Raw genomic sequence first — 17792 nt, 5'->3', positions numbered from 1 at the left:
ATTTATTTTCCTATAAACCTTACCTGTGGGGCCAGAGGGTCTGAATTTCCTTGTGCCCCTTACCTGTAGAGGAAGCACACCTTAGAGGGTTTGGTAGCCAGTGCAAAGACAACTAAAAAATATTAAAATTAAATGAATGAATTTATATCAGGCTGGTTCCAGCAATGAGTTTAAGAGACCCTTTAATAAAGACGAGCTCACTTCCTACCCTAGCCTTGCCGTGTCAAGCAGCCCAGGCAGGCAGCTTTTCATCTGACTGTACACAGAGCCAGCCCAGAAGGAGCTTTGCTTTTTTGTTTTTTTACAGGGATTGTTCCTGAAAGGTAGGTCACTGCCATCTAGCTCTGGTCCTTTATGCTTCTGAAGTCTCATGACTGACGCAGTGGTGGGGAAAATAAGTAGTTGCCTCTGAAAACAAGCAAGCATAGACCTAAAAGAAATCAAATAGGTTCTTGTTCTCTCTCCAAATAAGCACTGACTTCCTTAATAAAAATAAACTAGAAAAAAATAAAAATAAATAAAAATAAAAAGTAAAAAAAAATTATTAAAAAAAATAATAAATAAAAAAATAGATAAATAAACTAGCTCCCCTAACATTGCCATTTGGGCAATATTTGGGAGCCTCCAAATTTTGCATGGGATATACTTATCCTAAAAATTATTTACCATTGATCTGAAATTCAAATGTAACTTGGTATCCTGTATCTTATCTGGCAACAATACCTGGAAGCAAGGGAAAGTGGTGGTGCTGGGTTCCTTGTGAGAAGAGGGAGAGGAAAACGTGGACAATGTGGGCAGGGCCAGTGCCCACTTGCAAAGCAAACAGAATTTTTATGGATAGGCGATTTTAGTAAGTGAAGCAATATGCTCTTGCTGGGTTTGAGTCCAAGACTCTGAGCCGTCGAGGGATGGTGGGTTTTGGGTTCTTTCCTTTCCTGCTTTTGAGATCATTGCCTGACGGAGGTCTCTAGCACCCCACTGTCCTCAGGGAGCGAGACTCTTCACACTCGCCCGGATGTGTTTGCTCTTTGAAGAACAAGTGTTCAGAGAAATGGAACACTGAGGAGAAAAAGAAGAGATATGCAGTGAAATGCCGAAAGTATAACCTAATCTGGGCCAAATGTAGCCCACAGGATCCTAAAATGAGACACGTGGGCACTTCCAGCCTCTAATTACACAGGGAGGATGACGCAGATTGGCTGCAGCCTGGGCTGCTAGAGAGTACACAAAACCAGACGTTTCTCTTCTTATGGGAAAGGGGAAACAGTCGCTTGGGAGGTGGTGGGGTGGAGGGAAGGCATACATTTAATTCTTGTCAGTACGAACATGTTTATTTCTACCTACCTAGTATAGTTTTTGTGACATTTAAAGCACCCAAAATGGCCTATATGGAATAAAATGAAATCAAAACAAAGGAGCTCAACATTGCTAATTATTAGGGAAAATGAATTAAAAATTCATTAAAAACACAATAAGATACCACTACATACCTGCTACAGTAGCTAAAATTAAAATACAAAACAAAACAAAAACTGACAGCACCAAGTGCTGATGAGGATTTGGCTCAACAATGCAAAATGGCAGTCACTTTGGAAAATGGTGTGGCAGTTTCTTACAAAGTTAAACATACACTTAGCATAGGACACAGCAATCCCACTCCTAGGCAGTGAATAGCTCCAAAGTCCATCCACTAGTGAATGCATAAACAAACTGTGGTACATCCAAACAATGGAATATTACTTAAACGAAAAGGAACAAAGCCACATACACATACAAAGACATGGATGAATCCCAAAAGTATTATGTAAGTGCAAGAAGCCAGACTCAAAGGCCAACCTTCTTTATGACCATGTTTATGTGACATTTTGAAAAAGGCCAAAAACTATAGGGACAGAAAGCAGATCAGTAGTTGCCTGTGGCTGGGAATCGATGGGGATTTTCTAAAAGGGGCATGAGGAAATTTTGGGAGGCAATGAAGTTGTCTGATATCTTGATTGTGGTGTTGGTTACACAATTGTGTACATTTATCAAAATTCATTTAACCCCAAAATTAAAATGGATAAATTTTACTCTATGTAAATTATACCTTAATAAATTTGACTTTAAAAAAAACCCTTAAGTTATTATTTTTATCAAGATATTGCTATCAGGCTGGGCAAGGTGGCTCATGCCTGTAATCCCAGAACTTTGTAGGACTGAGGCCAGAGTGTTGCTTGAAGCCAGAAGTTCAAAACCAGCCTGGACAACACCCTGGGAGCCCCATCCCTACAAAATAATTTTAAAAATTAGCTGAGCTTTCTGGCATACACCTGTAGTCTTAGCTACTTGGGAGGCTGAGGCAGGAGGGTCACTTGAGCCTAGGAGTTCAAGGTCACAGTGAGCTATGATTGCACCACTGCACTCCAGCGTGGGTGACAGAGTGAGACCTTGTGTCAAAATAAATAAATAAATAAAAGCAAAACAGAACAAAAATAAATATAAAAACAAGATACTGCTATTACCTATGTTAATATGAATTAATATTTACTGAGTAATATATGCCAGTCACTATGTCACACTTTGTATATTATACATGCTTTATGTGATGATTTTAAATATATATTAGATGATTATTATATTTATCATATTATTTTTATATACATATGTATAGACATTACAGCAATTACTAGATGAATAAACTAAGGCTCAGAAAGGCTAAGGAACTTGCTCAAGGTCACAGAGGTGGTGAGTAGCAGAGCTGGGATTAGAACCCAGGTCTGTCTGATTCCAGAGCCTAGTGTGCTGCACACAGTATGTTCAAGGTGCAAGCATAGAGAACTCACGTATCTCTTAGTCAGGGTTTCTCAACCTCAGCAGCATTGACAAGCAGGGGGTGGATAATTTTTTGTTGTGGGGGGCTTTCCAGTGCGTTTAGGATGTTGAACAGCATCCCTGGCCTATACCCACTAGATGCCAGTAGTTCCTCCCAGATGTGACAACCAAAAATATCTCCAGATGTTGCCAAATGTACCTCTGGGGCAAAGTAGCTCCTTTCACCCATTAAAAACACTGAGATTTCAACTAATTCTACACACACACACACACACACACACACACACACACACACACACACACGACCCACATGGAAACACTAGAAATACCGAAGACCCAAAGAGGAAATATGGCATTTTGGGTAGTTGGGGCACTGACTTATCTGGAGCATTTGGATACTGGGTGAATCCCCAGCAATTAATTAATTCTACATAAAGCTCATGTGAAGAAATGTATATGCACCTGACATAGAAACACAAAGATGAAATTATAACTTTTCATGACAAAGGTCCTCGTCAAAATGCATCTTTTTGTCTCTTATGCAGTCACCCTGGAAAGAGTTATGCTTCTGCCAGAGGTGCCTCATCGCCCAGCATGGTGCTGGGGCCATCCTTGGGAACTGCCTCTGCTTTAAATTCTCCACCTCTGGCAAGTCTTCATCCTCTTGGAAACAACCAGAAGTTACCAAGGATGGTGAACAAAGTGGACAATCAAGCGAGGTGATTAAGTTATGCTTTTTTTCTGCAAAAAACTGCACATAATATGTACAGTTTATTCGAAGATTATTGTATGTTTGGTGGTTTCTTTAAATAAGTTGTACAATAATAATACTAGCTATCAGTCACTCAGAGCCTGCTAAGTGCCTGGTAGTCTGCAATAGTCATCTCATTGAATTATAACTATATGACCTATCACCATATACAAAAATTAACTCCAAATGATCAATTATCTAAATGTAAGAGCTAAAACTATAAAACTCTTAGAAGAAAACATAAGTGTAGATCTCTGTGACCTTGGAATTTTTTGTTAATGTGGTTATGCGTGTGTATGTGTGTGTGTGTGTATAATATAAATCATGTGATGCCTATTGTCCTACACCTTGCCCTTTTATTTTACAATTTACTTTAGAGATTTTATATATATAAAATTATTACATAACATATATAAATTATATATAATATAAAAATATATAATTATATTTATGTAAAATGGAGAGAGAGAGAGAAGAGCAAGAATGAGAGAGAGAAAGGAGTTCTTATTTCATAGTATGAACACAGCATAACTTATTTAACCATTTCCCTTTGTCTTAGGTTGGGCTGCTATTACGAAGCACTATAGACTGGGTGACTTATAAACAAGAGAATTTATTTCTCGGACTGTTGAAGGCTGGAAGTCTCAGATCGGGGTGCCAACATGGTCAGGTTCTGGTGAGGGCCCTCTTCCAGCCTGCAGACTGCCAATTTCTTGCTGAATGCTCACTTGGTGGAAAGATACTGGGCCAGCTGTCTGACTTCCTCTTCTAAGACCACTAATCCCACCCATGAGGGCTCCCCTCTCCGGACCTAATCACCTCTCAAAGGCCCCATCTGCAGACGCCATCACTTTGGGGGTTAGATTTCAACATTTGCGGGGCATAACATTCAGTCCATAACACCCTATTGGTGGATGTTTCCTTCTATCTCTTTTGTAATCATTGTTTTGACTCCCAGAGTTCCCTCCTTGCTGTTGCTACTCTTCACCACCCTCCCTGGATTATTTCTCATCCACTCTCAGTTACTCCCTGTGCAGGGGGACATACTTAGCACATTTAGACCTAGATAACAGGGTCCTGTCCTAGATTGTGCACATTAATGATCCCTGCATATGCAAATTCACACGATGTAAATTAATGGAAGACCACCTGGGCACCTCTGTCACTTGGGATCCAGTACTCAGCACAGGTACAGTGTGACCCATAACTTTGAACATTACTACACTAACCCCATTCAGGTCCCAGGAAAACATCTCCAGACCTATGTCTTCAAGGAAAAGGCAACTGCTTCCAAATTCACGCTGCTGACAGTAGACAGACGCTGCATCAGAGCTGGGGGAGGATTTGAGCAAGGTAAGTATTTAGACAATCAGCTTGTCCAAGTCTTCCCCTCAGACTGTGTGAGGATATTAGGTTATTGCATAACAAGGTGTTTCCCAGGAACGATGAACACCCATTTCTGGCTTCTCTTCAACAGTTGTACAGAATGGCTGAGGAACGTTCTATAATATTACACAGTATTATTATTATTAATTCTATATCATATTATTTAACATATCATAATATTTTACATTTTTATAATAATATGTATATCTAGGCATAACATATGTGAAGGGATGTAAATAACCAATTTCTTACAATAGCAACAGACGGACAGTGGTAAATTGTAAAAACGGCTGCCAAGAATCCTTCCCTTCCCTGTCTCGTTTCTCCCCACTTGAATCTGGGCTCGCCTATGACTTGTCTTGACCAACAGAATGTGGCAGAAGTGACTGTGCCAGTTCAGGGGTGGGCCTTGGGCCCGCCAGCTTCTGCTTTCCTTCTCTGGGGATCCAGCCACCACGTAAGGAGGGCAGCCTCGTTCAGACCCCTGAATGATGGGCACCATGTGGACAGAGAGCTTCTAGCAACCTGGTCATCCCACAAAGGCCCCAGACATCTGGACCAGGTCACCTTGGACCCACCAGCTCCAGCTGGGTCACCACATGACTACAGTCTCATGAACGAGCCCAGGAGAGACTAGTAGAACCACCAGCTAATCTACAGAATGGTGAAAAATAATAGATTGGTTTTTTTTTTTTTTGAGACAGAGTCTCGCTTTGTTGCCCAGGCTAGAGTGAGTGCCATGGCGTCAGTCTAGCTCACAGCAACCTCAAACTCCTGGCTCAAGCAATCCTCCTGCCTCAGCCTCCCAAGTAGCTGGGACTACAGGCATGCACCACCATGCCCAGCTAATTTTTTCTATATGTATTAGTTGGCCAATTAATTTCTTTCCATTTATAGTAGAGACTGGGTCTCGCTCTTGCTCAGGCTGGTTTCGAACTCCTGACCTCGAGCAATCCGCCTGCCTCGGCCTCCCAGAGAGCTAGGATTACAGGCGTGAGCCACCTCGCCCGGCAATAGATTGTTATTTTAAGTCATTAAGTTTTGCAGTGATTTGTTATGTCTCAAAAGGTAACGAAAACATGAATGTTACTAGAGTTTCTAATGGTTTTGCCTTGTAAAAATATTCAATAAGATTTAAATTGTCAGAAAATTAATAATTTCAACTTTAAGGCTGGTTGGGCTGACTCGCACCTATAATCCCAACACCTTGGGAGGCCGAGACAGGAGGACTGCTTGAGGCCAAGAGTTTGATACCAGCCTAGGCAACACAGTGAGATTCTGTCACTACAAAATTTTTTTTAAAAATTAGCTGGGCATTTGGGTATGTGCCAATAGTCACAGCTACTCAGGAGGCTGAGGTGGGAGGATCACTTGGCTGCAGGAATTCAAGTCATAATGAGCTGTGATCGTGTTACCGCACTCCAATCTGGATGGCAGAGCAAGACCCTATCTCTAAAGAAAGGAAAGAAAGAAAAGCATCGTAAACCTCCTGCCACACCACCACTTCCACAGATTGACCTGCGTTTGTGCCCATCCTCTCTTCCTACCCCTTTGCCTAATACTTCCATTTGTTCGGGCCTACTACCTTGTAAAAATTGTCTTTCATCTCTTCCTTTCTACTCATACCTATCCAATAACTTTTAAATGCATTCAAATCTCTTCCAAAATTTAAAAAACCCACAATCTGGCTTTGACCCTATTCCGTCCTGCGGCCACCCTATCTGCGTCCTTCCCTTCATATCTAAGCATCTTGACAGTCTTGTCTGTGCCTGGTGTCTCTGCTGCTTCCATTCTGACTCACTCTTCAGTCCACCACTGTCTGGCTTTTGCCTCCACACTCTCCTAAGCCAGCTCTTTCTGAGATAACAAATGGCTGCCTCTCATTGCCAAATCTCCTGGACTCCCGGCCACGCTGACTTTCCACACTGCCCACGTGGCTTCTGGGGGAGGCGGTCTCAAAAATGGCTCCCGGCCCGGCGATCCCCGCCTCCTGGTGTTCACATCCTTTTGTAATCCCTTCCCCTTGTGTGGGCTAAACCTGGTAACTTGCTGCTAATGAATAGAATAAGACAAAAGTGATGATGACATAGCACTTCCAAGATGAGGTTTTAAAGGACTTGCTTGTGCTCTTTCTCTGACTCTTCTTGCATGTTTGCTCTGACGAAGCCATGCTCTCACCATGTGGGGAGGTGCCCTTCGGAGAGACCCATGTGACAAGGATCTGAGGCCCTCAGTTCCTCCCACAGACCTCGGACACTGAATCCTGCCAACCATTGGAACAGTAGCCGACAGTTTGGAAGAGGGTCACTTTCCAGTCAAGCCTACAGATGAGACCACAGCCTTGTAAGAGACCCTAACACAGAGGACGCAGCTAAGCAGTGCAGGATCCCATACCCACAGAAAAAGTGTGTGGGAACAAGAAAGGTCTTTGGTCTTAGTCCCTGGTTCCTGGCACAGAGCTCCTAAAGCCCTTGGGATTTCCTGATTGAAGTGTCTTTGGTTATTCATAATGAGCCCCTTTCTGATCACATTGGAGTTTATGCTAATGTGGTCACTTGCCCCTAGATAGCCTCCTGGTGGGACTGGTCACCAGAAATACCAAGTTATTAATAACACAGGGTTGGAACTTTCAGTTCTACCTACTGACCTCCTGGAAAGAACTAGGGATTAAGCTCTATAGAAACTCCTGCACAGAAGTTTGATGAGCTTCTGAGTTGGTGAACAAATTCACGTGCCAGGAGGGTATTGGACCCAAACTCCATCAGGACAGAACTTCCTACGCTTGAGGCCCTCCCAGACCTCACCTATGTATCTGTTTATCTGGCTGTTCATCTGTGTGCTTTATAAGATCTTTTATAGTAAACCAGTAAACGTAAGTAGTGTTTCCTTGAGTTCTGAGGCCATTTTAGCAGTTATCACATGGAGGAGAGGGTTGTGGGAAATCCTAATTTATAGCTTGGTGGACAGAAGTACAGGAGGCCCAGGCGTGGGATTGGCATCAGAATTGGGCACAGTTTTGTGGGATTCAGCCCTTAATTTGTGCGATCTGATCCTAAATGCAGGTCAATAGTGTGAGAATTGAAATTAATTTGAGGACTTCCAATTGGTGTCAGAGAATTGGTTGGTGTGGAAAAAGCCCTCCATCTGGTGTTTGAAATGTTCTGTGTGAGAGTATAGAGAAATAGTGTGTATTATCTCACTATCAGACAGTGAGATAATAAATGTTTTGCTTTAAGCCACTAAGTTTGGGGGTAATTTTTTAAAAATTTATTTTTAATTGACACATAATAGTTATACATGCTTTTGGGGCTTGGGGTACTTTTTAAACAGCAATAGATAATACATATACCTTCCTTCTTACAACTACTTCCCCTGGACTTTCACAAATGCTTTTCCATCTAACTCCCTGTGTCCTCTCTTTTCTTCGTGGGCTCTTCTGCTTTTGCTGTCTCTTACCTCCTGCTGTTTCTCAAGGTTCTTCTCTGTGTCTCTGCATACATTTTCTTGCCAGTGTTACTCATTCAAATGCCATCTTGATGCCAGTGACCCCCAAACTTATATCTCTGGTTCTTTTGAGCACCAGATCCATATATTCAACTGCCTAAAGGGCATTCCCATCTGGATGCTGGTCTCATAAGACACTGAGACTCAGCACATCAAAACTGAACTTGTCACTTCCCATCACATCCTATAGCCACCTGTGCTTCCTGCCTCAGTGAGCCACTATTACCCAGTTGCTCAAACCAGAAACCTAGGAGTCATCTATTTGTTTATTCAACAAAGAATTATCATGTACCCACAATGTACCAAATGGTGCTCTATGCTCAGGGAGAGCATATCCCTATGGGGAGAGAGACAATGAAGATAACAAATGATATAGCACGGTAGAGTGCCATATATATATATATATATATATATATATATATATATATATATAGTATATAGCATATATATTGCAGTAAGTGATATGGGAAAAAAATTGAGCTGGCAGAGGAATGAACATCATGGAATGTGAGTTGCAGTATTAGATGGGGTGGTGATAATAGACCTCTCCAAGAAGGAGACAGTTGAGGGAAGAGAGGTCTCTGACATATGAGTATTTGGGAGAATAGCATTTCAAGAAGAAAGGAGAGTTAGTGCAAAAACCTTGACCAGGACCTTACCTGGGGGGTTGAGAAGCAGGAAGACGGCCAGTGTGGCTGGAACAGAGACTGTTGGGGGAGATTGCTAGAGATGAGGTCAAGGAGTTACCGAAGCCCAAGTCTTGTAAAGCCTTATTGGGTATTATAAAGATTTGAGCTTTTACCAAGCAAGACAGGCAGCTGTGGGAGGACCTGGAGTGGAGAAATCACATAATCACTCTGGTTATTATGTTTAGAATAGGGTGTAGAGAAATCATTCCTCTTCTTTTTACCTCTCAGTCCCCAAGTCTATTTTTCTCACTAAACCTTGTTTACCTTTTAAATATATTTTGAACTCATCTACTTGTCTTAATTTCTATTGCAACCCCCTAAGTCAAGCCAACAACATTCCTCATTCATTCATAAGATACTTATTGAGCAGCTGCTGTGTTCCAGGCACTATGCTTATTCTCAATGCTTGGAACTGAGTGAAAAAACAGCCTGTGTGAGGCCTATATTTCTCCCTTGGATTTATTGCTTTTAAGAACCTGCCCTCTCTTAAATTGTCTTATCAATTAATTCAGTTAATTGCTCATTGTATCCACGTTTCACCAAAGTGTAAACATTATCAATGTTGGTTCACCAGCTATATTCTCAGTGCCTAAAACAGTGCCTTTTACATAATATGTGCTCAATAAATACTAGTTGAATAAATGAACAAAATACTGCACCAGTCTCCTAACTGATCTATTTCCAGTGGCTTTTAAACTTTCCTTGACCTTGACCCACAGTGAGAAACACATTTACACTGTGACCCAGTAAAGACTCACATGCAAACACACATGCATGAAGATATACATATAAAATTGAAAGTATTATTAAGTATGATGCCATCTGATTACATGTGAAGCTGTCTGATATTACTTATTATATTCTATTATGTATCCCTGAACAAATCCTGACAGTTATAACTTTAAATTTGATTTCAGAATCCACTAATAGGACTTAGCCAGAAGTTTGACAAATACTGTCCTAATCTATTTTCCACAACCAGAGTGTTCTTTCTAACCCGGAAGTCTTGTCACGTTATTTCGATGGCAATCTGTTGGCCTCAGGCAGTTTTGCTGAAACATCAGTCACTCATGGTTGTTCACGTACGAATGAGGGCTGAATATTTTGTCTGTCGGTGGAATCACCTTTGTCACCCAGCCTCATCTTAAGCAATATGAGAAGTAATGTGTTGGATGTATGAAATATATATTTTTTCTAATGCGTATTAAATTCATTACCTATCAAAATAAAAAAATGTTGTCTTGTATACCCTCTAAAATCTTTTTACTTACCACTCAGCCACACTTTGGGGAAATCTGTTCTTGGGATAAAGTTCAGATGCCTCAACCTAGCCCATGAGGCACTCTGGAGCTTGTTGTGTGCTTTCCACTGCAGTACTGATTTTTTTTTTTTTTTTTTTTTTTACCACTTCCTGCATGCATTCATTCCAAACAACTGGTAGGTCCTTGAACACACTGAACTCTCTTGGGCACAGACACCCTGCAAGTACCCTCTCCTTTCTCTGCTCAGAACTCCACCAGTACTACCTCCATTCAGGTCTCAGCTTAAATGTCACCTTGGGGAAGCTGTCCCGTGCCCCCCTGCCACCACCATCCTGTGCTCACCCCTACCTTAGAGTGTATCACTCCGAAGTGAAGCAGCTTGTTCACATGTTTTACTTCTCCAACTGACGAGTGTAAGCTCCTTTTAGGGTAGAGTTGTATTTTATTTACTACAGGACCTGTAGTATTTGGTATAGTACCAGACATTTGGTAACAATTTGATGAATAAGAGAACAAATGTATGGATTTCTCAATGGACAGAACATTCCTAATAGCACATGGCCTGACACACACTAGGCATTCAGAAAGTAGTGTTCAGCGACTGAAGGAGACGAGGGCTGATCCTCTACCTAGCAACATTCTTTTTTTAAAAAAAAAAAAAGTATTTGAAAGGTGGTCTCCAATTCCAATGTCTGCTCTTTGTGACATTATTCTCTCTGCCCAGGAAGTGGTCATAAATGAGGTCAAAACGTGGATCTGTGGCCTAAGAGACTTTTGGTTCCTCCATAAATAAGCCTGCAGTGACAGAAGACAGGATCTGTAGGGAATGCCACAGCACAATGGGGATATATATCTGTACATGTTTCTCTTGATGTATAGTAGCTATAAAGTAGATATTAAACATTTGGATTAATATTACAATCCATACTTCATATATAGTTAATGATATCAGTACTATATATTCAGATTTTGATGCCCTCATCTCCCTTTTCTGAGGCTCTAGAATACAGCTTCTGTGATTTTTTAAGACTGATGTTAACAGTGTTTCTTACCGCAATGTGTGTAATAGGGATATACAATAAAGGTTTTACAGTAACTAAACTGTACTCAAAGACTTTTATTTTTCTTTTCTCTAATAGCTCTACTATCTGGCATCTTGGAGAATGTGGTATTTGGGATAAATGGAACTTCCAAATAACTGATGTTTAATCTTATAAAGACCAAAACATTAAAACATGAAAAGGACAGGGGTGGGCTGCTCACACCTGTAATCCTAGCTCTTTGGGAGGCCAAGGCAGGAGGATCACTTAAGGCCAGGAGTGCAAGACCAACCTGAGCATCATAGTGAGACCCTCTATCCCTACAAAAAATAAAAATTAGCCAGGTGTGGTGGCACATGCCTGTAGTCCTAGCTACTTGGGAGGCTGAGGTGGGAGCATGCCTTGAACCCAGGAGTTGAAGGTTGCAGTAAGCTATGATGGTGCCACTGCACTTCAGCCTGGGCCACAGAGTGAGACCCTGTGTTAAGCAACAACAACAACAACAACAAAGATAGAAACTTTCCAAATATACAGCAAACTTCCCTGGTTTTTTAAACAAAACACCCCAAATAGTAACAGTCCTTGCAGACTTGGGGCTCTTTTGGTGAATATCAGTTATTTGGATGACATATGTCCATGCTAGAGGAGTAGGGGTGGACACTTGTAGACTTAGATGACATGTGGCCTGAGTCTAGATGGGTAATGACTTTAGCAGTGATATTGAAACTTACTTTCTTACAAACAAAACCCCAAATCACCTGATTTCTGAGTTGTCCCCTACCTCCCTCCTTTTTTTTTTTTTTTTTTAAATAAGGAAGAATGAAACCTGTGTATCTGCATTATCTTCTTTGGGAAAGTGTAAAATGATTGCCTTTAGGAAACACCTATTGCAGAAAGAAAAGTTCAAGCAGCCTCCTCTCACCAGAAAGTTATCTACTTTATCACACATGCTATCCTATTATTTATTACCACAGCTGTAGATGACTTTCTCCTGATTTTCAACTTGCTCTTCAACCTTACTGGTTCTTATCTTGTTCATGGAATGTGGAGGATTATTATGCAATCATTTCAAGATGTACGTGTATTGGAAAGGACTTGCCTCAAAGCATATACATTTTTAAAATTATCAGTTGACTTGTTTTCTTTTTTTTTTTCTTTTGTTGAGGCAGAGTGTCACTCAATTGCCCTGGGTAGAGTGCAGTGATATCATGGTAGCTCACTGCAAGCTCCAACTCTAGGCTGTAAGTGATCCTTCTACCTCAGCCTCCCAGGTATCTGGGACTACAGGTGAGCACTACAACGCCCAGCTGGGTTTCGTTGTTTTGTGTATTTTTTTTTTTTCTTTTTCTTTTTGGTAGAGATGAGGTCTCACTTTTGCTCAGGCTGGTGTCAAACTCCTGAGCTCAAGCAATTCTCCCACCTCGGCCTCCCAGAGTGCTAGGATTACAGGCGTGAGCCACCATGCCTGGCCACATTTTTTTAATTATCAAGAAATAAATGCTTCTCTCAAGAAAATATTTAGAAAGTTCTGCATAACGTTTGATATTTGAACAGAATTTCAAATAAAGTTTTTAGTTGTATAAACAAGGTGAAGAGTATTGCTTTGGTATCAGAAAGATACGCCAGTCCATACATAGGCTCCATTAGTGAGGGAACCCAAAGCACCGTTGGCATCTTTCTATGTTATCACAGCACATTATGCTGAAATCATCTCACCTTTTATCTGTCTCCTCCAGTAGTTTAGAGTTTCTCATGAGCTTAGGCCATGTCTAAGTCTACTTTGAACCCTAGCACTTTTGTTTTTATGTAGCCACATAATCTTCCTTGAGAAAGTGTAAAATGGTTTTCTTTATGAAAAACCAATTGGGGAATAAAAAGGTAAAACAGCCTTAACTCCAACACTTCCTTCTTGTGTCCTTGTATATCTTGACCTTTCCCTCTTGTCTTCCCCTGTAGCCCTCCAATCACAGTTATGTCACAGCAGGTGGACTTCAGTGCCACACGGTGCCTCTTTCACCCCTCTTGTGGTAACTTTTTAGTGCCTAGCGCGTGAGTTTTTAACAAATATTTAATTTAGGCTGGGTGCAGTGGCTCACGCCTGTAATCCTAGCGCTCTGGGAGGCCAAGGTGGGAGGATCGCTCAAGGTCAGGAGTTTGAAACCAGCCTGAGCAAGAGTGAGACCCCATCTCTACTAAAAATAGAAATTTGAGGAACAACTAAAAATATATATATATATAGAAAAAAATTAGCCAGGCATGGTGGCATGCGCCTGTAGTCCCAGCTACTCAGGAAGCTGAGGCAGGAGGATCACTTGAGCCCGGGAGTTTGAGGTTGCTGTGGACTAGGCTGATGTCAGGGCACTCTAGCCCAGGCAATAGAGTGAGACTCTGTCTCAAAGAAAATCCCCCCCCCCAAAAAAAACCCACAAATATTTAATTTAAAGTGAACATTGGCAGGTAGGAAGATGACAATTTTGGCGGGGGGAACTAATCTTTTTTCTCTGTGTTGATCTACATACTCTTATAAGTCTAGGATTCTGACATGCTTGTCAAGTTATAGGAAGATAGTAAAAACAAGAAAGAAAATATTCATTCTGCATTATATCACACTATCTAGGCAAGAAACAAATGAAACCTTTGAAAGCTCTAGACTGATAAAAATTTCCAATTGACATTTATTATTATTATTATTATTATTTCTGTAGACAGGTATAGCACTATGTTGCCCAGGCTGGTCTCAAACTCCTGGCCTCAAGTGATCCTCCTGCCTTGGCCTCCCAAAGTGCTATGATTACAGGCGTGAGCCACCATGCTCGGCCTGGCCATTATCTCTAGCTCACAGAAACCCACAGCTTTAATATATGAGTAGTTAATTTGTCTTCATTCTGGTTAAACTTTGGGAAAGAAGAGGTAGGCAGTTGATTTATTGGTATTTTCTGGATAGAAAGTAGCAAGCATCCTTATAATAATAGACTAATTTCATCAGCTTTCTAAAAGTGTTCAAGTAAAGATTATGCTCAGAAATAAATTCTCTGAATAAGGGTACATATTTTTTCCTGAAGCTTAATTGTTTTTCCTAGTGCCACCTAGCAATCATCTATCCCTTTTATTTCTCATGGTAAACATTTGGAGATATCTTCCCACCTAACTCATATCTCCCATATTATTTTATTTTATTTTTTATTCTTATATAGTTTCTATCCTTTCCCTCACCCCAATCCACTTGTTAGAACTGACTTTTGTTCCCTGTTGAATTTTACTTTTAGGAAATTTCATTTAGTACCACCTTTAAGTTCTTTTTAATAGTGATAATAACAACTATAACACCACATAGAACATTCAACTATGTGCCAGATAGTATTCTAAATACTTTACATATATTAACATTTAATATTCATAATAACCCTAAAAGGAATGTACTCTTCTTACCCCCATTTCTTAGATGTGCACTAGACAGCACAAGGAGCTTCAGTAACTAAAGTCACAAACTAGTAAACGGTAGAGTCAGGATTCAAACCCAGGAGGCTTCAGCTGCAGTCTGTGGGCCTAATCACCAGACGAACCTTAGGGCCTAAGAGAGTATCATCACAATGATGTTTTATTTTTTCCTTGCCTGCTGATATCCTGGCCCAAGGCCTCATTTTCACTCATTCTTTTGTTCTTGTGTATCTCCACCTTTCACTGGTGCCTTCCTTTTTATTCCTCCAAGCCATAGTTATTTCATAGCTGATGAACTTTGGTGCAACCCAGTGCCTCCCTTAGATGTTTCTGAGAGGCGGAGAGCTATTTGTTCTCTCAGACTCAAGAATTTATCCACACTCCATATCCTAAGTAGAGGAGAGTAGGCTATTCATTAGCTTTGGAATATATCAGTGATCTGGAAGTGCCCTTCGGATCTGAAGCAGGAACTCAAGGGGAAGTGTCCCAGTAAAAGAGGGCCCCTAGGAATAGGAAAAGCCTTGCTTTTGTGGGTATGGCAGGAGTGACAAGATATAGAGAGGCAGGCTCTTGTGTACCAATCTCTGACAAGGCTATGAATTTAGAGCTTTGCAAAAAGAAGCCAAGTTTCTCACCCCCCCCCCTTTTTTTGAAAGAGATGGAGTCTTGCTCTGTTGCCCAGATTGGAGTGCAGTAGTGTGATCATAGCTTACTATATTTTGAACCCCTGGGCTTAGGCGATCCTCTTGCCTAAGCCTCCTGAGTAGCTGGGACTACAGGTGTACACCACCACACCTAGCTAATTTATAAATTTTTTTGTAGAGGCAGCATCTTGCTATGTTGTCCAGGCTGGTCTCGAACTCCTGGCCTCAAGCAATCCTCTCACCCCAGCCTCACAAAGTGCTGTGACTTCAGGCATGAGCCACGGAACCCAGCTAGAAGGTAGGTTTCTCCTTACGGTAGAACCAGCCTTGGCAAATGGCTAGTGCTGCAGGCAGCTACATGCATGGGTAGAGAACATAGTACTTCCACATATTCCTGAGCTTGAGAATTCTAGAAAAAAGGAAGGAAAAAGAAGGTTACTACAGGAGGGTCTGAAGACCTGGTGAAGTCTTTGAGGGCAAGAGATGGAAGCATATTCCTCTGCTAAAGAAGCCAGAGGGCCAAGACCAGAATAAAACATTCCAGAGCCAGAAGAGAGGAAAAGGGCCCTGGGAGACACCGAGAGCCCACCCATTAGAGCTGTGGGGCCCGTTCTCTACAGGTCAGGCCACATCAGAGAAGATAAATTGGTAGCTAGGGCATGAGTCTGGCCCCTCACATATTTTATCTGATGTGCCTTTTTTTTTTTTTGTCTTTATTTGTAAAGTTCACCGACATGCTTTTGTGTTCTAAAAACATGGAATGAGTTACCAACATTTAGTATATGGAAGAGTTCACCCCAAAACTTAGATTACTAATTTCTCTTATTTCCTAATCTTTGCAGTCCCACTTGGAAACCAACAGCTGGAAGTAGCTGTGTCCTTTAGACTGGTTTGAGCTCTTTGGGGTTTTATATTTAGGTAAAAACACCAATCTCAAAAGGTTACATGCAGTTGGGTACAGGGGCTCATGCCTGTAATCCTAGCACTCTGGGAGGCTGAGGCAGGAGGATCGCTTGAGCTGAGGAATTCAAGACCAGTGTGAGCAAGACCCTGTCTCTACTAAAATAGAAAAATTAGCCAGATGTGTTGGTGTGTACCTGTAGTCCCAACTACTTGGGAGGCAGAGGCAGGAAGATGGCTTGAGCCCAGGAGTGTGACATTGCAGTGAGCTATTATGATGCCACTACACTCTACCCAGGACAACAGAAAGAGGCTTTGTTTTAAAAAAAAAATGGTTACATGCCTTATAACTCCACTTATATATTTGGAATGACCAAGCTATAAAGATGGAGAACAGGCCGGGCACGGTGGCTCACGCATGTAATCCTAGCTCTCTGGGAGGCCGAGGCGGGTGGATTGCTCAAGGTCAGGAGTTCAAAACCAGCCTGAGCAAGAGCGAGACCCCATCTCTACTATAAATAGAAAGAAATTAATTGGCCAACTGATATGTATATGAAAAAAATTAGCCGGGCATGGTGGCGCATGCCCGTAGTCCCAGCTACTTGGGAGGCTGAGGCAGAAGGATCGCTCGAGCCCAGGAGTTTGAGGTTGCTGTGAGCGAGGCTGACGCCACGGCACTCACTCTAGCCTGGACAACAAAGCGAGACTCTGTCTCAAAAAAAAAAAAAAAAAAAAAAAGATGGAGAACAGATTAGTGGTTACTGGAGGACAGGGACAGATTTAGGGGGAGTAGAGTAAGGAGAGGGATTTGTGAATATAAAACATAATATGAAGGAGTTCTTTTGTGGTGATGGAATAGTTCTATGCCTTGATTGAAGAGTGGTTATACGAATCTATATGTGGGATAAAGTTGCATTGACACACACACACACACACACACACACACATACAAAGAATAAGGGTTAAAAAAATACTGAGTAAGTTCTGTAGTCTGGTTAACAGTAATGTGCCATTGTCAGTTTCCTGGTGTTAGAAAGTTGTCAGAATCAAAATGGAGGCAAAAATGTTAAAAAAAAACCCCAAACTCTGACGAATAGAGATGGGGAAGGCTATGAATATGGGTCCTGATAACAAAAACTATCACAAAAGACTCAGCAAAAACCACAACCCTGCACAAAAGCCATCACAACCTTACACAAAAAATACTTACACAAGGACATCTGCCCAGCAACTGGCTGTCCAACCTTGAACTGGAGTCACCCTTATTATTGATCTTTGTAGTCAAGGATAATTATTATCTTAATAACAGCTATGTGATCCTCCTCATTTTTTCCTTTAAAAACCTTTGTCTTCCTTTACCTCTCCAA

Source organism: Microcebus murinus, chromosome 1 (assembly GCF_040939455.1).
Source record: "Microcebus murinus isolate Inina chromosome 1, M.murinus_Inina_mat1.0, whole genome shotgun sequence".
Lineage (NCBI taxonomy): Eukaryota > Metazoa > Chordata > Mammalia > Primates > Cheirogaleidae > Microcebus > Microcebus murinus.
Note: the sequence above shows the minus strand (reverse complement) of the source record.